General features: G+C 39.9%; 1 protein-coding gene and 1 long non-coding RNA gene across 2 annotated transcripts in view; one reads left to right on the top strand and one right to left on the bottom strand.

Moving 5' to 3' along the window:
* Nucleotides 1-2,670, bottom strand: part of chrm2a (cholinergic receptor, muscarinic 2a) — a 67,247-nt gene extending 64,577 nt beyond the window's left edge. The window contains exon 1 of the mRNA XM_029280330.2: nt 2,533-2,670. The gene's annotated coding sequence lies outside the window, so the exon portion shown is untranslated. The remainder of the gene's footprint in view (nt 1-2,532) is intronic.
* LOC114921071 (uncharacterized) overlaps nt 1-27,396 on the top strand; it is a 114,532-nt gene that overhangs the window by 20,848 nt on the left and 66,288 nt on the right. The gene's annotated exons all lie outside the window — the stretch shown is intronic.

The following is a 27,396-nucleotide window of genomic DNA, read 5'->3' as shown; positions in this document are numbered from 1 at the left end:
TTTTTCCCTTTAAAAATAGAATTTGAATAACGTTAGTTTTTTGTGGCGTTTGAACATCTCAAAAAGTTCTTACCTTGATTGCATTTAAATATTTTTGGGGTTTCTGAGATTTATTTTTTTAAGCGAAAGGGATATTTGTGGCCCTACACATTTATGTAGCCTAATAAGCTGTCAAGAGTCCATATCAGCAGGCAATCTAATAGAAAATGTATTTTCTGCAACATTTATACATCACATTTGTTATCTTTTGATAGATACACATCATCCACACCAAGGCTACAAACATGAGTCTTCACCTATTTAAAAAACAGCATCATAGGACAACTGATGGAAAACTTTAAAATGGTTTCAAAACACAAGCAAAATGCAAATCATCTCCTTTTTCCTCTCCTAATCCCTAATTGAAGTCATGCATAAATCTGGAAGAACAAAAAAAAAACAGCATCGACCTGCAAACCCACGAGCGGTACGGTGGCAATGACAGATATTAAAGTCAACATCAGTCGTTTTCTTGTTCACCTGCCATCTCTTTCAAACAAAAAAACCAATTACAGCCTGAGACTTAATCAAGGTCAAGCCACAGCACTCACTCGGCACGCTGCGTGACAAAATATCAAATCTCTGCACATGGCTGCTGCAGGTGAAGTGTATCTGCAGGATTATTTGGGATCTGTCTGTAAATATGTGCAGAAAAGTAATCAAAATAAACACAACATACCACTGTATCATATAATCCACAGAGGCATCGGAGCATCATTAGGCTGTTACAGTGCAGGCATAAGCAGCAGGGTCCTTTTTCATCCCATATTTAGACACAGCCACAAAACCTGGCATTCACAGATTTTCCTTTTGCTGAAAACAAGTGATAATAACTTTCCATTTTTTTGATTAACAAGCTCTACTTACAACAGTAACACCTCTCTTAGTAATGCCAAGGTGAAGCCAAAAAGCCCGGAAACTGGAACCTGCCTCCATCCATCACAAGAAGAACTTTGCTCTGCACTGGTATATCCAAACCAATGATGGAAAAAGTACAGCCGATTTGTCTTCCCTCTTTATTAACATGAAGGGACTAAGCTGCTGTTAGTGTTGTGTTTCCCTATGCAGCCTGAAATAGTGTAAAAGAAGCTCGATCAATCACAGCGTTACCTTCAGGATAACGCGTCCTCCCGTGGATCTGCAGCCAGAGACCTCGCTGCACGTCACTCGGAGCATGGTTTGAGAGATCAAGTGCGCGCAAAGCATCTCACCCATAAGCCCCAACAGTGACACAGTCCGACACAAACCCTGCGCGTTGCGCTTTTACGCACGTAGGCTGCGTTTGGAAGGCGAAAACACCTCTCATTCTAAAATGGGTTTGATGATCTGAATGTAGACATAACGGCATCAGTTTTTCGATCAGACCGATCTTTAAACACAGGAATCACATGGTCGCTTAAAACACGTATTTCCCCACCGATCTGTGGTTGGAAACACGCCGGAAATCAAGACTGCTCGAGCGAATTGAGAAAGGAGAGGAGCACCCAGGCAATGACAGACTCACGATCATGTGCACCACTGCTAAGTGTGGACGATTAAACATCAAGGTTTATAGCACAGATGAAATATCAGAGAAGAAAGTAACCTGCTGTTATTCTGAGGGCAGGAATAAACTGAGATGGAGGACGCTTTTATCCAATGCGCATTGGAGTGCCATGGGCGCACACATTACTGCTCAACCGTTTCTTCAGATCAACGTTGTTTGAAAATCGTTTGATAGAGATGTGCTAAATTACTGAGAATAAAAAACGATTGTTTAATTGGATGAATGTCGAGCCAGAGCGCAATCTGCTGTCTGTGGTTTGGAAGTATTTGGCTTTAACATAAACCTGATGATGGCATTAAACGATCAAACCTTACGATCTGACACTGAGGCTGTTTTTTTTTTTTTATTGACCATAATAAACGAAACAAATCACTAATGAAGTTCTCACCTACATACGACACGCTGTCGTTTGGCTCAACATGCAAAGCTTCCACAGGAGGAGAGATATTGGTTAGCCTGATTTCTACGCGTTATTTTAACTGATGGCATCTCATCTTTGTCCACATTATACACTCAGGCTTGTTCTCTTTAAATCTCCGTAAAAAACTAAAGTTAGGCACACGTGTCAATGTGGCTTGCAGTAGAACTTTGAATGTCTTTAAGAGGGGGAAAAAAAACACTCACTTATGCGACCGAGTTTCTATATTTCGCCTTTTACGCGCCGGTGGGTCATGATTACAGGTGTCGACGTTGATGAATGAGCAACCGGGCGGTTTTGGAGGGACATCCCCACATCTCGAAAAAGTCCCAGGTTCGATTGCTGGCAAGAACTAGTCCCTGTTGTCGGACTTGTCCGCTCGCCCAGTCACTGTGGAGAACACCTCTATCTCCTGGTTCCAGAGAGCCGCTTGAGAAATATCGATTCCTTCTGGTTTTTATCAGAGTAAAAACACGCTACAGTTCACATGTGAAGGAGGGGGGGAGGGGGAAGATGATTCGGGATTTACCTGCTGTCATTCTGTCATGGTGGTGGCGTCTTTTGGTCCGCTTCATCGCACCGTGGCTGCATGTCTGAGGACATGCTTCTGGAGACAGGCTTTGGAGACGAGAAGCGCCTCGGCTGCAAGAGAGAAAGTCAGGAGGTGGGGGGGAGGGGGGGAGTGTGAGGGGGGAGTGAGAGTGTATGTGTGTATATATGTGTGTGTGTGGGATTGAGAGAGAGAGGGAGGGACACAGAGAAAGAGCTATAAGAAGTAGGCAGGGATTTTGTTTTGACGATAATGACAGTCGTTATTTGCCTTTTTATAGTCGATGAAACCAGCCTGAAGGTTTCGCACGAGTGCAACAACACCTCATTTAAAAATGCAAAAATGCCCATAATGTCCACAAATTGTAGGAATTATTGTCCAATACTCCAAATACACCTCAAAACCAGCAAGATAAGACGAATTCCACCAAATGTTCAATCGCACATTTAGCTTGTTTGGACCCAAGGCACTGTCTATTTTTCCACATTTTCTTGAATTTGGCGTAGGAACACATTTTTCCCTTTTACTTTTTGTGGGGTAAACAACTTCTGATAGTTTAGTTTCAATTCAGAAAAAAGACTTTCAGCACCAAGGAGAGCGAAAATTTGGAGAGGCGAGGGGGGAAAAAAGCAATTTCTCTCCCCCCCAAAAAAACTGATTATGTTGTGTGTTTAAAGGGGACAACGCTGTCTTTAAAACAACCATCAATGCTACCATTAAGTATAAAAATGTAATGTTAATATTTCCTCATTTCAAGCCAAACTTAGTGGGAAAATCCTGTGGGAGGGAGGCAAATCCGTTTCTGAATATCTTCAAGCAAGGCAGAAGAAAAGGCATTAAACTGTTCTTCTTAATTTGATACTTTAAGGGGAAAAAAACTAATTCGAAAGTGGAACAATTAAAAGTATACAAAAGAAGAATTAAAGTTCATGTATTACATCCACTGATTGGGTACTTTTTTCGCTCTCTCTGTAGGACTTGAACTCGGTCCCCACAAGGGAGCCTGTTGATCGTCTGAACACATGGCCGAGCGGAGCTGCTCTTCGTCACGTTGTATACATTGTATGGCCTGAGCCTCTCTCTCTCTCTCTCTCTCTCTCTCTCTCTCTCTCTCTCTCTCTCCCTATCCCTATCCCCGAATTGTTCGTTTCATCATAGCTGACTGGCACTTTATTGAGATTTACCCGCCTAACAAGTTTAGGAGGCGAGCTCCTGTCTGATTTATTAATGCGTTGGATTTGAAAAGAGGGCTGGTGGTATTAAAGGCTTAGTGTGATCTGACTATATTTAGTATTTACTTAATAAACCTGCCAAAGAGGCAAGATTGTTAGTGAAAAATAAACACGTGGATGTTTTACTGACATCTACTGGGGGAATAATCTCAAAAGACCTCTCTCTCCCTCTGTGTGTGTGTGTGTGTGTGTGTGTGTGTGTGTGTGTGGTTTATGCCTCTCACAGGGAGAATTCAGTTTCTTTAAACTTGAACCCTATGATTAAGATACATTAAAGTCTTAGTAATTTATGGGCACAATTTTATTTTAGGGATTGCTTCAACAAGCTGTAATTGCTGCAATGTAATCCAAGGGGGCAATTGCTCATGTTACTAAAAGAATTCCCACAGAGATTGTGTCATTGTGTGATTTTTATTTATTTTTTTACAAGAAAAGGCTGTTTCATGGCTTTCTTCAAAGCCACCAGACTCCATTCACAAAAACGACGTTTTTGCTGCATACGTTTAGCTTCCTCCACAGATGTTTCAATAAATAAAAGCAAATAAAAATCCCAAAAACAGAATGAAATGACTTATTCAAACACATCATAGCATATTGCACAAGATTTGCTTCGAACACAACATAATGAGTGAAAAAGAGAAGAATGACAAGGTGCTTTTGCACAGCCTCTTCCTCCAGGTCCACTCACACCCACAGTCAACACAAACTCCATTTTAATGATTGTACTCCTATAAGAGGAAAAAAAAAAACCTGTTTCCTCCTCCACCTCCCCTCCCTCCCTCCTCATTCTTACGATGCTATCAATCCACATTTCATCTCGTCACTTTTCAGACTTTTTATTTGTTTGCAAATTTGGGGAAAGAAGCCATTAGGCACAATTTGAATGGTGCCATCTTGAACCTCGGCTGTCAATTAAAGCATATCAAGCAGCCGTGTTTGGGGAGACGCATACATACTGTACTTGAATTATTTAACAATGTGGCTCGTCTGGCTGAGGAGTCTAAATTGGTATGCGGAAGTGATGCGTGGAGGTTGCATATAGAGCAGGAGAGGTCTGTGAAGAAGACAAAATAAGATACCGACGAGACGCTGTTCTCATCTTAGTGACAGATGTCAGACACAGTTTTACATATTTAAACTTTGTGAGGACGCGCTAATGGCTTGAATAAGTGCTCCCGTTTAGGCAATGTGTTATTAGCAAAACAATAAGAATATGTCTGTTCTTATTATTGAATCCAGTCATGACTGTTGAAGCCAGTTAATACGGTGACAAGGTGACATGCTTATAGATATTCACAGTAAAAACGCATGACTCACAGTAAATGCATGCATGCTAATCAGAGAAGATGTTTGGCTTCTGAATATGGGGAGAAAATACCACAAGAGTGATTGCATGGCAAAATAGAGCTCACCAGTCACCGCCCGCTTTTTCGGCGGCTCTGATTGAGGAAGTAAATTTTCCCGTTCACATCGTCCAATGATTTTTCACAAAATCCTTACATCAAGAGACTGAAGCCTCAAACCCAGACAAACAGCGACCCCAATACTTGTGACTATACAACATTTAATTCGGCGCCAAAACGGCTTTGGAAAACAGAGAAAAAGTCGAAAAAGTACAAGCCTGTGTACATAATTTTCCTCCCGAGTTAAGGAACTACCTAGGGCTGGGAAATAGATATAGATATATATAAAAGATATAGGGTAAGACAATACTGTTAATATCGATATAGTTTATGTTGCTTTAAAATAACGTTACAGAGGTGCCAGGTCACCTTTTTCTCATCTCACTGATGATGACTGACTGTCTGTCCCTCTTAACCCTGCTCCTCCTCTCTCTCTCTCTCTCTCTCTCTCTTTATTGTATTTAAGGAACATTTTTATTTTATAATATTACTTTTTAAATTCACAAACAGGTAGTTTATTTTCCATGTGTTTTCACTCTTAATAAAATACCTATCAATATTTATCGAGTATCGCCATTCAGCTAAACAATATCAAGATATGAGTTTTAGTCCATATCGCCCCGGCCTTAGAACTACCTATCACACAATCCATCAGGACCATAAAACACATGACTCTTAGTAAAAGCACGTAGTTGCTGTTTGTGTGTTTCACTGCAAACTGGCTCCTAAATGGTCGTGTCCCATTAGATCCCGTGTTGCATGTTGCACCTGTGTAATGCTGATGAACGAGGCGAGCCTCAAAGGCCGGCTTGAGTGCTCCGCAATTAGTTGAGGAAAATCCCAGTTTCTAAATGGACTCCCTGCTGCCAAAGTGAGAGAGACGCCGTGAACAAAGAGGCGTCTAATGCACCGTCCTGTAAATGGCAGATACATCAAAGTGCCTACATAAAAACTGAGTGTTACTGTATTTTTCTTTTCCTTTTATGGCTGCACGGAGCTGCCAGGTCTGCTGTGTGGTCTCGCAGTTTGAACCTGTCGAAGCTGTATGCTTTTTTTTTCTTCTGCGTTTTAGATCCCATCCTCACATCAGGGTGAAAACACTCATCTCTTCTATTTGTTGTAACATCAGTTAGACTCCTTATATCCTCTCTCTGTAGGATCCAAAGCTTTCTGCTTGTCAGACTGTTTTCTTTGACTGTTGTCTTTTGTACATGTCATCCTCTCTCACACAACCAAGGCATAAATGAAGTGCAAGAACACACTTGAAATGCATTAAAGTCTCATTCAACAACACAATGAAATCATCTTCTCTGATGTGGAATGAAGAGTTAGAGCAATATTTACTCAAATAAAAGCAATAAAATACAAGGGCTGTATTGAGAAGACAAACATTTTTCAAGCTAAAAACGTCTAAGAGTGTCCTGCCAATAAAGAAGGGGCAGGGATTGGACATAATCAGCCAGAGAGCAGAAATAAGTAGCTTCGTTTGTTTAAGAGAAAGTAAAGTGCATCCATTGATTTGGCTCATGTTTGCGGCTAAGTGGTGTTCTATTCTTTGTCGACGATCTCCTTGTGATTACTTCACTAAGTTGTAACAGTTACAATCCATCCACTAGGTCAACCACTTCAAGTGCTCTCTGTATCAGCGGGATCTGCTTCAGTTTACAGATAGTTTATTGATCACTGGGGCTGTCGGTCAATGCAAACAGCTGTCGAGAGACTTCAACTAGCTGTTTAAAAATCAAGAGCCACAGAAGGGTGACATAATCCTCTCTGCGTCTTAAAGCACCTTCCTATGATATTCTGCTTGGTCCTTCTAGTTGTGTTGGAGCCCAAAGTATACCCCATCAGAACCCGTAACAGCTGGTCCAACCAATTAGAATTCAGTTGTTTTAATTGTGTCTTGATTGGTTTTAAACGTAGCTCATGAAACCTTTAGCGGCAACTCAAGTGTTGAAAAATTGCGCCAATGGGGAAGTGCAAAAAAAACTGCAGTTCCTTGAGTGGTCACATGAGACTGGCTACAAAAACCTCAGAAGTCCCATTAATGCCCATATTTACAGCCTGGACAGCAATTCCAATATGGCGGCCAACATCATTGGGCTTGGAAACATCACTCAGACTATGTTCATGATTTATATAATCCCCCCCTGTGCAGACATCTAACAACAAATGTGACACACAAGATTTGAATCCATGACATAAAATCTAGGCTATAGGCCTGACATCAGATAATTAAGTTTGTGTATGACCTAGTTTTCTAAATCAGGTTTGGCAAGTCACTGACAATCTTGGACCGAAATTCTACCAGGACCAGAACAAAAGAAGTGAAGGGACAAAAAGGCAGCAGAATAAATTAAATCTGAACAAATCGATACAGAGCATGGGGAGGGCACGTTGCCTTCTATACAGTGAACAGGCCAAAAGCCTTTTCCAATAATTTCATATCCAGACTAATTAATTACTCTCAGGAATCAGCACAGAACAGTATCGTATCCCTTATTGTGGCATTTGTGTTCGTTTGGAAAATTAGAATTTGTTTGCTTATCTTTCCCTAACTATGCAGATTTTCCTTGTACTCCTGTTTACAGTTTGGCACAATACTCAGTGAAAAGTCTGGAAGTGTCAGCATTCTGAAGTATGTTTCACTACAGACTGGTGACCTGCCTGCTGCTCCGCATGTTGTGCTGAGCTATTAGTCTTTGTATTTGGCAGCGCCATTAGCAAGGTAAATCTCCAGCTTCAGCATTATCCAACACACTGATGGACACACCCTGGATGGAAACTCGAAACATGTTCACCTCTTCATTAACCTGTGTTGTGTTTTCTGACAGTAGCACAACATTAATACCATATGCTACTGTAACAGCGTAATGATGGATAAGGATGGCTTTGCTGGACTTGCTTGCAGAAACACTCCAGCTGCATTTGACCACCAATACCTAGTTGTTATAAGGCTCATCCCTTGGGCTTATCTTTTCCAGCCCAAGGACTTAAACGTCCTACCTCCATTTATTTCTGCAGTGTGAATATGTGACAGCTGTCATTACATGCCCCCCTCCCCTTATTTGCTGATCATTTGGGCTAATCCATTCATCCCAGAGGCCATTGACTTTTGATCAATGACACAACTGTTGCTTTACAGACTCTAAAGAGAAAAAGAAACTAACTTAGCATCACATAACTTAAAAAATGAGTTGTTTTTTTCTTTACATTGTTAAGTAGAATAGACGTTTTCTTAAGTTAAAATAACCCCAATCGCTGTGCGCTCTGTTAGCCCATTGATGGCCATTTTCCATTATGTGTTAGCATCGAGCTAACGAAAAAGACATCGACGTTACTCCTACAATTATCTGGCAAAGTTAAGTCTACCTACTGTATGTTTCAACCCTTTTCACTTCGATCATCCAATGGTTTTGAGTTAGTGCCATGTCACCTGTATCCAATGGGATACAAAATCTGTGAATGAATTTAAAGAGAATCAAGCAGATTTCTTTTTTGTGAAAGATGTTACAGCTCTGATTGACATCTCTCTTCAACCCCAATGAAGCAACATGTGAAGGCATAACTATCATAAATCCACCAGTTTGTGCATTTATTCATGATGAGCGGAGCAAATATTTACCTTGAAATATTGATTGAGCTGTCTCGTATTTTCATTTTTTAAGCTCACATTTTCTCTGCACATCCAGAGGGGAGGGTTAAGGGAGTGAAGAGGCTTATCTATCATGCCTGGGGTTAATTGCCCTCTATCCAGGATCTCCTTTTGAATGTTTCCACGTCTCCAAATTAGTTCATTAGCAATTCTTTGCAATTCTTCTATAGTGTCTTAATTGGGGGTAATTAAGTGAAGTGATGGCATTAGTGGGTCGGCGGACAAAGCATCAAAACCTCTGCTAGGGGTGTAGCATACATGAACATGTCATTAATGGTGACACTCAGAAATAAAACCCACAACCTCTTATTGTGCTCGAGCTTTAGATGAGAAGTGTGTTCATTTGCCTGAAACGTGTTTTGTTATTTAGATAAGTGGGATAATTGGAGGAAAGGGTGAGGAGTGCAGACGTGCAAAAAGGGCCTTTGTTAACATCGTGCAGACCAGGAGGATTTGGCTCTCCATGTCACGCCTTCAGGGACCGGATGACCTCTCCACAGTCAACTTTATCTCCCGGATGCATTAAGGCTCTCCTGAAACCTTCCGTAATGATATGAATACTGAACTGTTGCTACTGAGGTGAGCTCTCCTCCCATTTGTCAGATCAATGGATTAGGCTTCACTGTTGAAAGTTTTCGACCGCTCAATCTTTAAAAAAAAAAAAAAAGAAGCTTAATCATGAATCTGAAAGTAGTGTGGAAAGAGATATTAGAAGTGTAACCATTTCATGTGGTGTGGGCAAACAAAGTAAGGGAAAAAGTATTGATTTCATCCTACGCCCGCAAGGAGTTACCTGACTTGCCTGTTGACAAGCAGCACCTCCATGAAAAAATGTGACCACTGCCGTAATAATACAGCAATTTACTGGGTTGTATTGAGAAGAGAGACTTTGCTGGAGGCAGAATTACTTTCAAAAAGAGGTATCAAAGTCACCTTTAATTTGTTACTTTTAAGCTAAAAATGTTGCATCATGGGGTGGCTGTGGTCAGTCATTCTGGAGGATTTCCAGCCCTCACATTGCTAAAGAGAACAGACAAAAACACAACTTTGTCTTTGCTCCACAGGCCGTCACTTTGACTTTGCTCTGGGTCTGTCCTGTTGAAGATACTCCACTCCGTCTTAAACGTTTTTCTTCCACCTGCGACTGCACTGAAGACAAGACCAGCCTGCTGTTGTGTCTGTGCCTCTAAAATACCTCACCTGCAGCAAAAGAAGCTCAGCGCTGCAGTGACTCACCGAGACAGTTGTTTTGATATAAAAATGCACCGTAAGAGGCAATTTGGCCTTTTGCTCCTCTGCGCTAGGAGACAAATACTCAGATTATATGTTTAAGAGCTGTCTGATTCTGTCAGGCGATGTGCCCCTGGAATGGAAAGTCTATTTAAAAGTTCTATTCTTTGTTTCTTCTTCGACTTTTATTTCTCTCTGTCGACTCCCTCTTGTCTTTAACTTTTAAACGGTCTCCTGCTTAGATAATCTGTGTTTCTTCATACGGAGACATCTGAAAAAATCACAACAACCGCCCCGGAGAAGTGTAATTCACAGGAAAAACAAGGCCCACTAGGAGCTGCGCGTGTGTGTGCATGTGTGTGTGTGTGAGATGTGCGACGAGCATCGTCTAATTATCAGTTTGTGGTGATTAGAGCGAAGGCAAACGCTCTGTGACAATGCTGCAAAGGCATCAGGATGGAAAAATGTCCTCAAAAGTTTTGTTGTCCATGCTGAATGTGTGCACGCAGCTGGAGATTCTTGGGAGGAAGTTTTTGCCACTGAATTAATAAACCGAATAAAGATCAAATTGAAACTTTTGTGAAAGAACGTCCGTCTGAGCAGTTGCATAAACACTCAATTTGACTCCTGGTGTGTCATTAAGTTACAATGCCAAATCCAGAGTGACTTCATGAGAAGTGACAGACAGATATAGTTGTGAGTCATAAAAATGCAAATTCTTTTTTTTTTTATGGAATTTATTTTTTGTTCCTCATTTGCTTCCACACACAGTAGTCTCATATTGTGTGGACAACAATAAGCTGGAAATTGGAAACCGTGCAGTTTGACGTGAAACGGGCCAGATTGTATACCGCAGCATTCACAGAACACGATTTTTCACTTTCTCATTTCTTAGTGATCAAATCTGACCCGCGACGGGCTCCAGGTAAACCACATGAAATGAAGTGGAGCGGGGAATAGGATGGAAGGTGTTGCTCTATAGTCGGGCAAATTATGGAAAACTAGCGGGAGTAAAATTGGGTGCTAGATCAAAGGTTCTCCGCTAAATGTGGCTCCCTTTTGTCTCTAAATAACAAGGACTTTGAAATTGATTATGCAAAGTGGAGAAAGACAATGAAAAGGAAAAATGGAAAGCATTGGATTGGAGAAACCTCGGTGGAGAAGGACGGAAGTACTCAGCCAATGGCAATTCATGGAACAGCGGCTCCAATCCAATTTTTTTTTTTTTTTTTTTGTGAATTCTCCCCTTAATTGTTTTAGCCTCTAGCATTTGAAGAAATGTGAATTTTCAAGTCGTGCTCAAAAAGTGGTAAACATTCAAAGACTTTTGAGGAAGATTTCATATTCTTCCACATTATGTTAGAACACCAATGGGAACAAAATGAGGTAATTATTTTCCTCAAATACAACAACGTTACTGCTGCAAGTCAGGTCGTTTTTTTAACGCTGACAAAAATAACGAGTTTCAGCAGAGATTGTCATCATGCTTGACAATGTGTGCAAATGAGTAATCTTCATGTTAATGGCCAAAAGTAATAACTTTTTCAGGTGGAGGGCATTTCATTTATTCCTCTACTCACTATGTGTTGCTCGCAGCAGAGACAACACTGTTGGCGTTACGGCACATGGGGAAGTCGAGCAATGCGGACAGTGGCAGTGTTATGTGCGAAACGGTTTGCTTGTAAGTGCCATAGTCCCCGGGATTGAATTTAAATCACTTGCTGTGATGAGGGTAATAAGAAACCACCAGAGGGAGAATGAGAGATGGGAGCAGTCTTTTATTTTACACTAATTACACTGTAAATCTGAGCGGCAACATTAAGCATTGCCGGCCAAATCTAAAGGGAAATTATGCAGCACAATTAATTAGGAATCAGGGAGCTGGTCAAGCTCTGTACTTTCTTATTTATGGGCGGATTTTAATTCTATTTGCGTTGGATCCAATTGGTTATAGCTACAGGGAGGGTTACCTACTGTAGTCAAGGAGGTAAGCAATCTGATCGTCTCTTCTTGATGACTAAGACGGTTTGGTGAAATATTTCCGTTATCAAATCTTTTTTTTTTTTTTTTTGAAGTATTTAAAGCATAATTGTTGAATATTTGCCTGTTTTTAACGTCTTAAATGTTTAAATTTGTTGATTTTCTCAGTTTGTAAACTAGAAGTTTGGGGTTTCAAACTGTGGGTTTGACGAAAGAAGACATTTGAAGATGTATCCTTGGATTCTAGAGGTGCTTTTACACTTGCACAAAACTTAAAACTTAAAGTAAAGGAAAACTGTTGCACTATCAATGTAGAAAAGCTTTAACAATGCCGTCTAGATTTTTAAAAAATCTATTAAACTGACCTCAGTATCCATAACTAGCTCTTTTTGTTTGCGCTAAAATCCAATTTAGTATAAGTTTAGTAAAACCTGATAATTTGGCCTCTGACATTAAACGTTTCTCTTCACACTGACTACAAATATTTCTCCAAAAGTCACAGGATGAAGGTGTTAAATTCTCCCTGCTGAGAGTTTTACGCTCATACATGACTCCTGGTTTCTCATTCGGCCACAGACAGTGGATCATATTTGTTATGCCTCGGAATACGTTTGCCTTGAATGTGTAAAAAAAATTAATAAATAAATAAATCTGAGTACCAGTGATTACAATCTCCCTGAGACGTGGAAGCTTCCCTGTTGGACTCCATCGCTGCTCTTTCACTGCTCATCAAAAGTCCCAGAGAAGGGAGAGGAGTGAGAGGCACAAGTGTGGAGTGCTGACTGGCAAACTGCCAAAACACAGACTGTGGCTTCGGAAGGAAAATAAAAAAATAAAAAAACGAGTCGTATTTTTGGCAGACGAGCGGGATGTAGCAGTTGGATGACATTGGCAATGACTAGGAGCTCTGCAGTGATGATCAGCAGACATTTAAGAGTTCATTTTATCGAGCTTTTATGGTTTAGAAGTTACTTTAATTACACTGATGTTCAATTATGGACACATTTGGAAACCTGTGTGGATAGTAAGAGGTGTCTTTTTTCCCCATCTCTCCCCTGGTGACACAATCCAGACACTGTTAATTTACTAACTCCTAAAACAGTCATTTTTATTTTTATTAGCTCTTGTCTTTATTGGCTCACATGTAACAGTGGTTAACATTTTTTGTAAGTCATTCATTTTGATTATATTATGGCTAAGAATTCTTTATAATTAGGGAGGTGGCTAAACGTCTTTGCCTGTTTTTAAGGTTGACTGCATGTTAGTTTGAGACAGCATTTCCAATATGGCGGCCGTCGTCATTGAGCTTTAAAAGTCTGATCGGTGATGTCACTGAGACTACGTCTGTGTTTTATCAATCAATCAATCAATCAATCAAACTTTATTTGTATAGCACTTCTCACACAACAAATGTATCCCAAAGTGCTTTACATCAACATAAATCAAACAGCAACAACATGACTCCCTCCCTCCCTCCCCCACCTCTATCCCATAATACAAAAACTATGGTAACAATAACTAGATAAGTACAGGTACTGGGGAAACGCTATCATTTATTCTAAATGAGAAAACACAGGAGGTTCAAAATGTAATAAAACTAGATGAAATGAGTTCAGTTTAAAGATCTACTAAAAAGGTAGGTCTTGAGTTTGCTTTTAAAAATGATTACATTGTCTTCTGCCCTTGTCTTATACAGTCTATGGTTTCAATCCATTATGAAAATGTGTATATGGTTCTAGAGTAACACAGGTTTTTACAAGAAAAATATGATTTTTTTTTTTGCCTGATTGAAAAACCAATTCTTCAACAACAAACATTTATTGCAATTTGTGACACTTGAGGTGTTACTTTTGCCGGACCAGTTGGAGAGAAACGGATGACTTCTGAAGTGATATTTGGTGAAAATTGAATAAAAAGGGAGGAAGAAAAGTTTTTATTGTCTCATGAGTGAACTGCGTGTGAACTGGGATGTCACTATCTCAAGCTCTTCTGGTGATTATCACTTATCGTTCTGTAACTGGGCAGGTTGTGTAAGAATAGTCGGAGAAATAACAACAGAACAGACAAGTGTACAGAAGTCGGTGTGCAACAGACCGGTGCTGGGTGCTCAAGACCTAATCAGCTATCCACAGTGGATCTGGTTGACTAATCACACTTTGACAATGAACGTCACTTGAATTAGACTCTGCAGATGGAAACCATACCTGCAGCCTCCACAAAGCTCGGAAGGGAGTTAATCAGCCCGAAGAGAAAGACGTCATACGGGCAAGCTGTTGTGGATGAGGGAGGCTGGAAAGAAGTTTTATTACCATTCATGGTTTGTCTTTGTTGCTTCTTTTCCAGCTTTAGTCAAACTTTGATACAACTATGATATAGCTTACAATACATCTATCCTTAAAGCAGCAATATGTAACTTTTCCATCTAAAAAATTGAGTTTCAAAGGTCGATTTATTTTCATTATAACTTTCAACATGATGAATGGTGTCTCTCCAATGTCCACAGCATTGCCTGATCACCTGTTTACTGCAGTTTGCCACTTTGGCATGGGGGTGAGGTCATCTTACGAGAAGGGCATAAGGCTTCACACAACTAATTCACACACAAGCCATCAGTTATAAAAGAAAAAAGATGCCTGTTAGCTGTGGCTAAGAGGAATGACAGATGAAGCTAAGAAGAGATAAAGAGTGACCTGGAAGTTTACAGAGTGCAGAAAGTCTTCTTGCATAATGTCTCAGATTTGCACACAAATTAATAATTACATCCATCTGACGCGGAAAAGTTGTGTCTTTCCATGTTGATCTTCAAGTTAGTTTCATTTCTTTGTGACCTTAGAAACCTATTTAGCCACAGCCCATAAATTTCACGGCAACAGTTGAATACACATACTCCACATGCAAGCAGTTTGCAAAGAATGGGATGAAGACGCTTGCAGAGTCATGTTTTTAGCTAAATCTTACTCAGGGTTCCCGCTCGTCCTGGAAAACAGTTGACTAACACGTTAATAAAAGTATGTATTTGTTACATATTCCACAACTCAGATTGAATGGAAGTCTATAGATAATGTAATGGCTCCGCCTCCCCCTTGTGTCAAAAGTGGATATTTATTTACAATTTAGTTGAGAAGATGGAGCGAAAAGATCCTTCACAAAAAGAGAAAACAATCACGGACTGTCATACCAGCTCATACCAGCTCGATCATCGCTGAAAATGTCCCGGAAAATAATCTCTGGAAAAAAGTGAGAACCCTGTTACTGAAACTTGTCAGTTAACATGGTTGGTTGGCTTCTCGCAGCATATTTGTCAGCTTCGTTCCTTCTGCTTGTAAAGAAATGCACGTTGTCTAAGAGGGGTTAGGTGTTGTAGATCAGACATGTCAAACACACAGAAACAGAGTTTCTGTAACAAACCTGTCAGCTACATCTGCATGCCAATTCATGACAAAGAAAGTCATCCTCCTGGTCCGTCTTAATCGAAGGCCAACTTGTAATTGTACACTTCTGAAAAGTCAGGAACACGGGTAATTACTTTTTCATCCATCTTTCAGTTCAATCAGTGGTCAACAGGGATTAGCTGCGCCCACAAAGGTCAGAGCAGCTCACATCAAAGTTCAACTAATTTGAACTTTCGGCACCAGCACACCCCCGCTTCACTCCCTTTGCAATTATACGGATACGCCTTTACTCTGAAATGCTCACGAAGTGGACTAGTTTCCATATTTTTGGAGAAGTCTGTCCCACTGTTTTGTAGCCCCCTTTCAAGCCTTAAACACCACTCATTTGGGTGAACTATACCGTTTTAAGAACAGGAGGCAGGTGCAGAGATCAGCAGTTAAAAAGATGTTGAGCGCTTAAAAAAGCAGCCGCTCTTCTGAACCGAGCGTTTAAACCAGTAAAGAAAGTTACTGGTGATTGTGAGGACCTCGTGAATATTTAAGGCAATTATAATGAGAGGCTTACTTTTTTTGCGAGGCTCTTAATGGTCTTTAAGTTATAGATGAGCGGTCAAAAGGTTGAAGCTGATGCGAGAGCTCAAGAGAAACTGGAAAGTCTCATAGCAAGTTAATTGGTAGCGCGTGTTGTCTCTTGGTACATTTCCAGCGCTCAAGCTTCCTTATTTTCCTCTTCCCTTTCTGACATCAATGTCTTCTTTTTCCTCATTCTCCCTCCTCCGTCTGCTGTAGTTTCAGGTTGTCTGACTTTTTTTTTCTCCTTCCTCTCTACACCTATAATAATCAATGCTGTTTTTATTGAACCATATAGTACAGTGCTACCGGGGAAACAGTAACAGCCTCTGTTGTCATAAAAACAGGAACATTGGCTCTTAATGAGCTTGTGTAGCGACTCTGAACGCGGGGAAGGGGGGATGGCCCCCGTGAATCAATTTTTAAAACGGTTGTAAACTCGTACAAGAGTTTTGTTTGCTCTTGGACAAAGGGGGAGAGAGATAACAAGACACACTGACTTTTTGCTGAGTCTGCAATATATGCTCCAGAAGCCAAGCCAGTCAATACCTGAGACACTTGGCACAGCTACAAGATCGATCAAGTTCACACTTTTATTGGCACCAGGAAACAGTGGACATTCCTTAAAGCATGCTAAGACGTTTCTGTCTCCCAAACAAGCCGATATTATCTCTTGATTACATGTTTCTTTGTCCAGGTTGTTTGCCATGTATTCATTAAAGAAGCAGACGGCGTAATAGCAGGGGTCAGCCATGAATCTTAAATCAGCCTCATTATTTCACAATCTAACTCGATGGTTGTTGTTGATTTCCAACCAACACGATGCTAAAAAAAAGGATACTTAGCGTTGTGTTGGTTGAGCCATTAAGACATCGAGCCTCTGTTCTAAACCCAATTATTTACCTTAAATAAAATAAATACTTACCTTCTTAGTTACAGCTTAGTCTGTTCTAGATGTCTTTATTGTGTGATCTAAGGTTTTCGTTTTCTCTTTGCCCTTTTTAGCAATCAGCTTCCCTGCCTAGCTCTTTCTCCTGCTAGCTTACCAATAGCACTGCTGTCAGAAGTAGCTCGGCTTGTGACTAGGATTAAATAGGCTCTTGAAATCTCAATTTCCCTAACATGTGATGTACGTACTTTTAAGGACGCACTTTTAATACCTAATTTGTCATCTAAAAGTTAGTTGCGTCCTACATACTGCTGAAACCAATACACCAGGATAAAATGCTGAGACATACCGAGGGACGGTAGGTCCACTTTGAAAACACTGCACAGTGTAGTCAGTAATGAGTAGGTGACCCTGTTCATATTACACATACAGTACTGATTGATTAATTGCTCATGTACAAATATTAATGAGTGAAACTAACAGCACTAAGAGGAAACGGAGACATTCATCACGTCAACTCAAAAACATCTGAATCCTAAATATTTGTGTCCCTTAAATTTACTATATGAACAAGTTACTGCAGACACACTATACCCCTCCTCCCTCTCCCCTGTTTGCTTTAGTTACAGCTAATTATGTTATACTTTGTAATTTTAAAGATGATTGTGGCATTTAAGAGGTGCCCGTGGGGATTTATATTTTCTGAACATCTGCAGTGGAAGCTGCATCAAAGCACATGATGTACTGAAGTGTCTGACAAACAGATCTATTGTCATAACTTGAGTCAAATCATTAGAAAGGATATGTCCATATTGAGGCGATGCAGCCTCAATATGGACTCAAGAAGCTTTTTGCCTTTCTGTAGATGTGTGCCTGGTTGGTCATAACTTTGAAGGGCTCTACAGTTAATTGGAGTGAGTAGAGAAAGGAAAAAAAAAAAAAGTCCCATGGTAAATGGAATTAAATCATTATCAATATGTTTTTATTTTCGTCCGTCTCTTTAGTAGCTTCCCAGGGCTGTGAAGCATTTTTCAGCTAACCGTGTCAAAAGAGGCTAACGGGGTCATTGTCGTGTCTGTTTGCATGCTGGGTCTGTTTGCATGCTGTGCCGCTCTAGGTGTGTGTTTGTGTGTGTGGGGTGTGTGCCCATGTTTGTTGATCATCAAATTTTCAAAGGAGCCCCTCAGCCTTCTGAACGCTTCCAAAAATTGCCATCAAATCAAAATTTTAAATAGAGTTTATTCTTTTCTGGAAGGAAACGCACATTTTCAAGACACAGAGAAATATCCAGCTCCTTCAGCTTGGTTGAAAACCATTAGAAAACCACTGACTTTAGCAGATAAATGCTTGAAATTTAAATGCAAAGACTTGTCATTCTTCATGTCCCCCACTTCATAATATGCCTGATGTCTTTGTCTCTCTCCCTTGGTGAATATACAAAGCTTATTGCATTGCTGTATCTCACTGAGAGATTAGCTGCAATGGTGTGAAAACCAATCATGCTCTATGCTTCGTACAAAAATACACATTTCCCGTAGAAAGTGTCCAAATAACAGCTCCCCTTCCTTTTTACATATTCCATTTTCAGTGTGTTGCTTTAGTTATTTCTCCTGCCAAGCCATGAAAGCAAAGGAGAGCAGTTATTCTCTGGACTCATTGTTCAAGTCTTGCTCAAGAGAAAAAAGGAGTCAACAGTGAGTCTTATCTCATTTCAAAGTGTGGATCTCTCACTTTCTGCTGCTCACCCACTCATCATACCTCTCAGGTCTCATTTAACAAGTTACAAAGGAAAGTTGTTGTTATCCACAGAGACTATTAGCTTCTTAACAGAGCCTTTTTGGCAGTGCTGTGATCCCATCTGCAATCATGCCTCTCTATACTTAGACATACTAGCAAAACAAAAAAAAAAAATCTCTGAATCATATTCGGCAGTAACCTGAAATTTGACCCTAAAAAAAAAATCAGCACAGTCAGCAAAACCTGCTTCTTTCAACTCAGGATCATTGCGAATATCAGGAAATTCATACCATGCAAAGTCCTAGAAAAAGTCACCCATGCCGTGATATCATTAATAGTTTTATTCATCAGTTTATCTGTCAGGGACAAACCATGCAGGCATTGCTACTTCTAATTTAAGTGCAACCAATTTCAATGTATATGGGACGTCCTGCCTTGCCTAACAAACAAGCTGCTAGCTAACTTGAGCGCAATGACACAAGCACAGCGACAAAGAGAAGATGCGTAGGTTGCTGACTGAAAGGATGTAAGCTAACAAACAAGCTGCTAGCTAACTTGAGCGCAATGACACAAGCACAGCGACAAAGAGAAGATGCGTAGGTTGCTGACTGAAAGGATGTAAACTAGCAAACAAGCTACCTGCTAGCTTAAACATGATGACACAGCACCAGGGCAAAGTGGCAGACATCAGTTGTCCTGTTCTGCCTTGCCGGAAAACCCTTCGGGTACAAATAAAGTTCAAAATGATCATTTGGGGTTTTTTGCTTTTAGTGTGTTTTCATATCTTATTTTTATAGCCCAGATTTCCCTGCTTGCCTGACAGTGACTCAATTATCCTTTAAGGAGAAGTTCTAGTTAGTTGAGCGACAGCTGAATATAGTGCCGCTCACTGAGAAGATAAACAGAGGTTGCCAAATCGGACTTCATTCTTGATGTAATAAGTGGGGATAAAAATAAAGTAATTATTAGCAAGATTTAGAGTTCTTCAAGCGATAACTGGCTTGGTTGTGTAAAAGCTGAACAGCAGCATGTTTTTGCCAGATTAAAATTCCTTTGGTCCCCTACTAGACTTCTACTGCAGCGGTGCCACAGATTAGTGTTTCTCGTGCTTAAATAGATCAATCAAGGCAATAATCCAAGCACATTCCAGTGAAATGTGTCATGCTTGATGTTAATGGCATGCACAACAGGACAATTAAAAATGTAGTTTAATTATCTGTTATAGGCAAAGAGGGAAAGTGTTTACAACTAGTTGGCGGTTCAATTTGGTTTTAACATTACGCCCATGAGTAGCAGTTTTGTTCATCTGATCCATGGAAATGTCACACTCATTTCTAATAAGAGAAATTTAACTCAAATTAATCTACTACATCCAAACACAATATGCAGAACGTTGACAATAAAAAAAAAAAAAAAAAGTCAGGTTGAAATTATAACTGTTTCCTTTGCTCACGGCTTCCAGCCCAGCTGTAGTGGTGTTAGGGATAAAATAATGATAAACTGAAACAGCTTCAGAGTTGAATCACACTGCTGGATTCAGAGAGTAGCTTTTTGCCGAGGGCTAACGAAAGTTTTTAGTATTTCTCAGTTGTTCGGGTTCATTATTAAGTTTGGAGCGTCCTGCTGGATTTCTGACCAGATTGTTATCTTCCTTCTATGTTTGTTTTTCTTTCCAAAAAACAAAGTAAAGATGCTTTATTGCAAAAAACGATTTCCTTAAACCTTTGTACATTGTGTAAAATGTGAATAAAAACAGAATGTGGTGAGTTTCAAACATTGAAAACCCATCTTTGATTGGAAATAACTCAAAGATTACATCATTATGTGATTTTATTAGCATGTTACACAATGTCCCAACACTTTAGAAAACGGGGAATTTGTATATAGTGCCTATCTATACAAACATCCCAATGCACACATGGCATTTAATATTAAGGGTTAACTACTCTTCAGTGGCCAGGGACCTTTACATTTCCAGAAAAGCTCACTCCACAAAAGCTTCCTAGGGGTTACCAGCCTCCTCACAACCATAGCTCTCAATGCATTAACATTGTTCCAAACCATTAAATGAATTTTCACACAGCACATACAAAGGCAGAGTACACAATGTAAGACATGATTCAATTACCCGGAGACATCCCGCGCCCCGGCTATATTTTCATATCAGGCCTGCGTTTCCCCCGCGGGGGTCACCGTCTGTCGTACTGGTGGATAATGTCACATTAGTGCATTTCAACATTTACCATGATGGCCTCATTGTGCTGCAGCCACTGCAGCGTGAAGGACAATAAAGAAATCCGGGAAACACACACGTGCATACCAAGCAGCTGTGATTGCATCCCCACCAGTGAATACTTAGCGGATTCTGCAGAGGGGGAGAGAGAGAATAGGAGTCAATTAAAATGTTTTAACTTTAATATATCCTCACATGGCGTGGCTCTGGGAGAAAAGCAGATCCCAGTCATTGATTTATATTTCCACCTGCCTGGGTTTGTCTCAGAGGCCTTCAGCGCCTCTGCACATCAAAATGAATTCCATAAAAGACTAAATGAGTATCTGTTATTAAATTAAACGCCACACGAGTTGTTCTCCTTGATGTTTGACACCAGTGTGGCTACATTTTAACATCCATTTATTCTGCTACTACAGGCTTCTGTCTTCTCAAACCTCTGGAGTCTGAGCGTCACACAGGGCAATACTAACTTTTATTTGTGTTTTTTTTTTTTTTAATATGAAGTTGGGGACTTTTCGTTCCTCTCCAGCAATGTGGACACACAGAGATGCAGCCAGTCATGCATACACTACCGTTGTGACGGCAGATATTAAAGCGCAGGCAAAAAGCAGAAGCAGTGATTAATTAATACGTTTCTGTTGATGATTAATAGTGTGTGCTTTTTTTTCCGTGCCTGAAAAGAAAATCTTTTTTTTTAATTCAAGAATAATAAGTAAAAAAGACTCTCTGTTTGGTACAAAAACACGTTTTGTTGATTACACTTGACTGGCTGATGTGCCACCATGCTTAGGACAGCAGCTATTAATCAAATTCAGTTTCTCCACAGCATCCTGAACAATAACCAGAACCAAACATTATCAGAGGAAAAAATATGTTTAAGGAAGCAGAAATCAAGTTTTTCCTCTGTAAATGTCTCTCTGAGTCATGACTGTCTGCGATGAGTGAGAAGCTCGAGTCCCGCCAGCTGTGTTGTTGTCTAAGCCGTGCAAAGTGACCTCAAAGCCAGCAGAATCCAGAAGAAGTGCCCTTTCAGTTGGGTTTATTTTTCTTCTCAAAGGGAAGATAATGTGCCTTTTACATACCAGCGCACAAGGACCAAATATTTCATTTCATATATCTCTGTCTTTCTTTGTTTTTAATTTCACCCAAACTGTCTGGACCCGGCTGATTTATGAACCTCTTCAACAGAAATACAACCGTTGCTTCCAACAGCCTCTTTTAACTTCTGTGCATGATTGAACTTCTTTCAACCAGGTCGATTGTGCCTTACAGAGAATATAGACGTCTTTGTTTAATGATCTTTGACTTATGTCTGGAAAACAAAAACGAATGTTGAAAGATTGCAGAGATGAAAGTCCTTACAGGTATAATGTGTGAATTTGGATCCAATAGAGGTCGCACTTTAGCACCAGTCAGCCAGCCACCAATGTTTTCCTCATGACTGTATACACTACTATTTCTGAATATACGTATATGATGGTGTAAGAGAGTCAACAAACATGTGAATACATTTATTGCTTTTATAAACTGTGTTGAACTGAAAGGGCAATCTATAAAGCTATATTCCCCTTTATGTTATTGTACATATCCATACCATCCGGACTGATGTTACAGTGAAGTGAACATGCAGAACTCTCATGTACTTAGAGTCCATACCTGACTGACCCATGCAGAGAATCGATAATGAATTTCACTCGGCCAGACGTGGAAACGTTTTGGATCATTTCTCTTGATCACTTGGCTGGCAAATTATGAAGCCAAGAGATTCGGATGCAGCTCACATTGATCTGTGAAGTCTTGCCTCGGGGTCCCTTGTAACCTTCCCACCAGGAGCAGCTAGGTCCGCTCGATAGGGCTCGAAGGCTAAGCAATCAAATTACACAGACAGGAACGGTAGTGCTCGGTGCGGTGTGCTACATGGAGTGGGTTCTTTGGTATAGATACAAGGGTAATATCCCCATCTACTATAAAATAGTCATGGTATTTCTACCACAGGTTCATCTGTACTCACACAACATATTCTTCCCAAAGGCTTTCCCATTGGGAAAGAGTCGACCCCGTGCTCCAATAAAAATGTAAGTTTGAGCCTTAAAGCAACATGACCTTCATTTCATTATACAGCTAAAAGTTATGAACCGTTAAAACCTGACCATATCTGACCTGAGTCCGTGTCTGCAGCCAGTGCACACTAAATGGTCAAAAGTATGGTGGTTTTACCAAGCAGCAACCTCTGGTCTTGAAAAATGAAGCCAGGTTCGTCGAGTGTACGTTTGAGGCTGGAACACAAGAAGTCACATACACATGACTGGCAAAAAGACGATTGCTGGCGTCGCTAGGGCTTCATCAATTAATATTTACAGTCTATGGGTTTTACACAAGAACACAATCCCAAGATTTCTTGAACCAAATAAATGAACAGGTGAAAAAAAACAACAAATTTTTGTAGACAGTATGTCTGCGATACCAAACTTGAAGACGTGAGTATCCTTGTCATTTTTCTAAAGTTGCAAAGATTAACGTGGCATTTCAAACTGTGCTTTTGGGGTTAAATTTAGAAATGTATTAATTCCGAAGCCAATCTCAAAACCCATCAGCTAATCATGCCTGATTAGTCTCTGGAGGGAAACGGGCAATGAAATGGGACTGCAGTGCAATGATTAAGACTAATCATTTTTTACACCCACACACAAAGTAAGTAAAAAAAAATCCAACTGAAAAGCAGAATGACACATGGTGTCTATGGACTGCAGGTGTCCCTGTGGGTTTGTTTGGCAGTGATTGGAAAATCTCAATGCCTGAACATAAAAGCAACATTAGGAGATGAGAAGTCTTGCATACTGTAGCAAGACATTCTAATGTCATAGTCCATAAAGTCTGTACGCTGTGTTTTATGGTTATTGAGATCGTTACACCACTGAGGAAGGGAGAAGACACGGATAACAAAGACTTGTGTAAAGAGAGGCTTATTGGATTCATAATTTAAAAAGTAAATATCCCAAGGCTTTGAATAAGGAGTAAGCACTATCTCGCTTTATTTGTAATGTGTTTGTGCAGAGGAGCTCGTCAAACATTGAATTTTAAAGATTGTGCTTGTGTAAATAAATGGGTTCATTTTGTATTTTGCATATTTATTTGACCAGTAAGACTGTTTACATGGACCCCTCAGATTATCATGGAATACAAAGATGACCTCTTCAGACATCAGAATTGATTATGGTTTAATAGAAATTAAGCAGTTGTAAATTATACAATATAAAAGCAGAGGTGGATTTTAGACATGTGACTGTGATAATCATAAACTGTGTTCTGGTTTAAGACAAAAGTAGCCTCAATTTTTTTTTAGGTGAATATAATTTTGATTGCCATCTAATTATGGGTACAGACCGAAGATGAAGTGTAAATTTAACGTAGTGAGATTAAATATAATATATGTGTGCAGAAAAAGAGCTAATCTATTCCTTCATTCTGCAAAAGTTAGTTCAATAAAGTGAGCTGGTCTGTGATTTTCCTTTATACTGTTTGTTTTGATTGATTTCTTTTAATCCAATTTGAAACTGCCAATGTCACAAGAATATATTATATCGGTTTCATTAAGACCATCAGGTTAAGTTCAAATTCATGCAAAATAATAACACCCATTTAGTCAGTCTGCTAGGAATCCATTAGAATATGTTTGCAACACATAACAAGTCATCAGCCACAAGCAACACCCCACATCTATTGACTCAATTTATCGAAACAGACATGCCTCAGGCAGGATGCTGGGGACCCTCATGAGTGTTAAACACCTTAGCTTTTTCTTTCAACCAGCTGTTTAAAATTACTTGGATTTCTCCTGTGTTCATTAATGGAAAAATGCGATAAAATATTCATGCAAAGTTAATAAAGCTAGCTCATAATGAGGAATAATTAAATTTGCTAGCTTGTTTTACACCCAAGCAGCTACACAGCTAAAGGATAAATCCATGACTTACAACTCATGTTTGAATTATTCTTTAGAAAGAGTTTGGTTAGAAAAGATACAAGACTGAATTGTATTGGATCCAGAAATGTAGCTTAAAGGTCAAATTAAGTTTGCTAATGAAGGTTTTTTTTTTCTTTTTTTTGCATGTCCAGTTCCCTGGATCCTGGATGGGGTAATACGAAACAAAATGTTAGCCTAAATGCTAGAAAGAGATTATGATAAGGCTGAATATGTAAGGTATAGAAATATGTGAATGACCAAGTATGCTGGCAAATTCTGCTGGCAAACTGTTCTTGAAGTTTCCCCAAGAGCATTAAATGTCCAAAATGCTTTGGCACTGATGTAAAATCATAGTCGTAAACAGGACCATTTGTTTACCCACTGCAAATATATGACAAAGGATTTATTAAGAAAGCTGTCTGGAGTAGATAAAGATGACAAATAACATCATCTAAAATGACAAAGACAATGGAATTGGAAGCAGAGCTCTGAAAGATGTTACCACTTGCATTTGACAAATGAATGCTTTGCAAGAGACATGTCAGAAATAATGACAAACAAAGCAAGAGAAGCAACATGCGCTTTGGGAAATTATAACAAAGGCAAAGGAAAGGAAAACAGTTCTGGTGTAATGGGATTGTCAGGGGCCCACATCATTTATTTAATGCATGCAGTTTCATTCGCCTCATTCGTTGGTAATAGACAATGAATACAAGGCTCAGTCTTGACTAAGTATCGAGAGGGCGTCGAGGTGACAGGAATGAAAATAAGCTGGCCCATTGAATGGAGGTGAAAGGCTATCATCTACTTCAATACAGATGACACTGTATGTGTCCTCCCAATCATTCATCAAGGTTTTCCTTGTTCCGTTGCACCCCCATATCAACTCTTTTGCTCTTTACACCAGAGTATACTTTAAAATAATGCAAAAAAAGGCAATTCACTGCATTGGTTCATTTTGAAGCTCAGCTGTTTCTACTTTAGGGATGGATTATTGTTTGTCTTTGATTGAATATGCAGTTTTATCCTCAGTGTCTTTCATTTTAATTACAACCCGTTCTCTGCTTCTTCGTATGCAGTATACTGTAAAGGATTTGGTAAAGCTGTACTCATTGGAGCTTTGAATGTTCTTTAATACGGTCTAGGCAGTTAAAACAACAGCAGCCCAGGGGGAAGTCACAGAGGACAATAAGGTGAGCACACCGTGAAACTGATTTTACACATTCACTGCTTCAGCCTCCTTGGTGTTAACTCTTGATTTCTGCACATCATGATGTTGGATTCTACAGACTTAACTATGCTTTTGGATAATACCCCATTCTCCTCGTTACTATGAAAAGTTGTCTCATGTAACAATATATTCTGTACCATATATCTGTAAACTGAACCCAACTGACCGACAATTCGCATTTCGAATTCAAAACATTGGAGAGAGCTGTCTCCCTCGCCCCCTCGTCCCTAGAGTTGATATGCATGCAGGTTGCTAGGTCGAGGACACAGAAGCTAAAGTGTTTAGCCACCTCTGCATCGTTCTTGAAACCTTTCTGCATTCTAACCTCTCTCCATTTTTCTAAAGCATCTCCAATATTCATTCCAGTTATACCACGTTTCTGTTACTGGACCTCTTTAGAAAATCCCATGGCTTTTTAGATCGGGTAGAATCAGTTACATCTGAACCAGTTTGCTTGCCCAGTAAACCAGTGCAACACTTGTTGGTGTGTTGTTTGCCTCACAAACCGAGGGGGGGGGGGGTTTAGCTGTGTTCGAAAGATTTTGCTAAATTTGAACTGTTTTTGGAACGTTTTCCTTCCTTTCAAATACTTTGCTAGTCTGAATAGAAATTTGTGTTCAATCGACTTTGAAATTATTTGTCTAGGAACACCCCCAATTGTAACCTATACTGGGAACTACAACATTGCAACAACATTGGGAAAAGCATTGAGAGAAAAGTGGCCACTGAGTGAACTTGGTGAAAGGATGCAGCCAAGTTTCTTTTTCGCCAACCCCTCAATTTCCAGATGCTGGTACTTCAGCCAGAGCACCATGAGTCTTAGAGATCAATGCTTTTTCGAGTGAGCAATGACAAACTCAGTAGCTGTGGGTTTTTTTTTTTCTCTCCTGCTTGCCAGCCTCATCATCCACTCCCTGCCAGTGCAAAAGTATTTCCCAGTAATGCCCTGGGCTTTGCTTTGTATTCCCATTAAAAACTGTCTGTATGAGCAAGCGGCAGAGTTCAGCAGGCTTTCGAGGATGTAATCCAATTATCAAAGCACATATCCCCAGTTTTATGTCTGTCCTGTTTGGTGCAAAAGTACAGTGAGGTTTCGCCTGAAATTCTGGTCTTTTTCTTGTTTTTGTGTTATTAAGGGACACAAGGTTAAGTCACCCTCTCCAGCTGCTGACGTTCCATTATTTTTCTGGACGTATATCCCAGCATTTCTGGGACTAAAATACTGTTACTGATCATAACACTTCTTTATTTATGTTTGAAGGGAAAGCCTTTCATTGGTCCATCCTGTAGCTATTTGTTAAAGTTCTTTCCTATTCACACAGACATG

The sequence above is a fragment of the Labrus bergylta genome, chromosome 23 (genome assembly GCF_963930695.1).
Source record: "Labrus bergylta chromosome 23, fLabBer1.1, whole genome shotgun sequence".
NCBI classification, from domain to species: Eukaryota; Metazoa; Chordata; class Actinopteri; order Labriformes; family Labridae; genus Labrus; species Labrus bergylta.
This window is presented reverse-complemented; position numbering and strand designations above follow the sequence as displayed.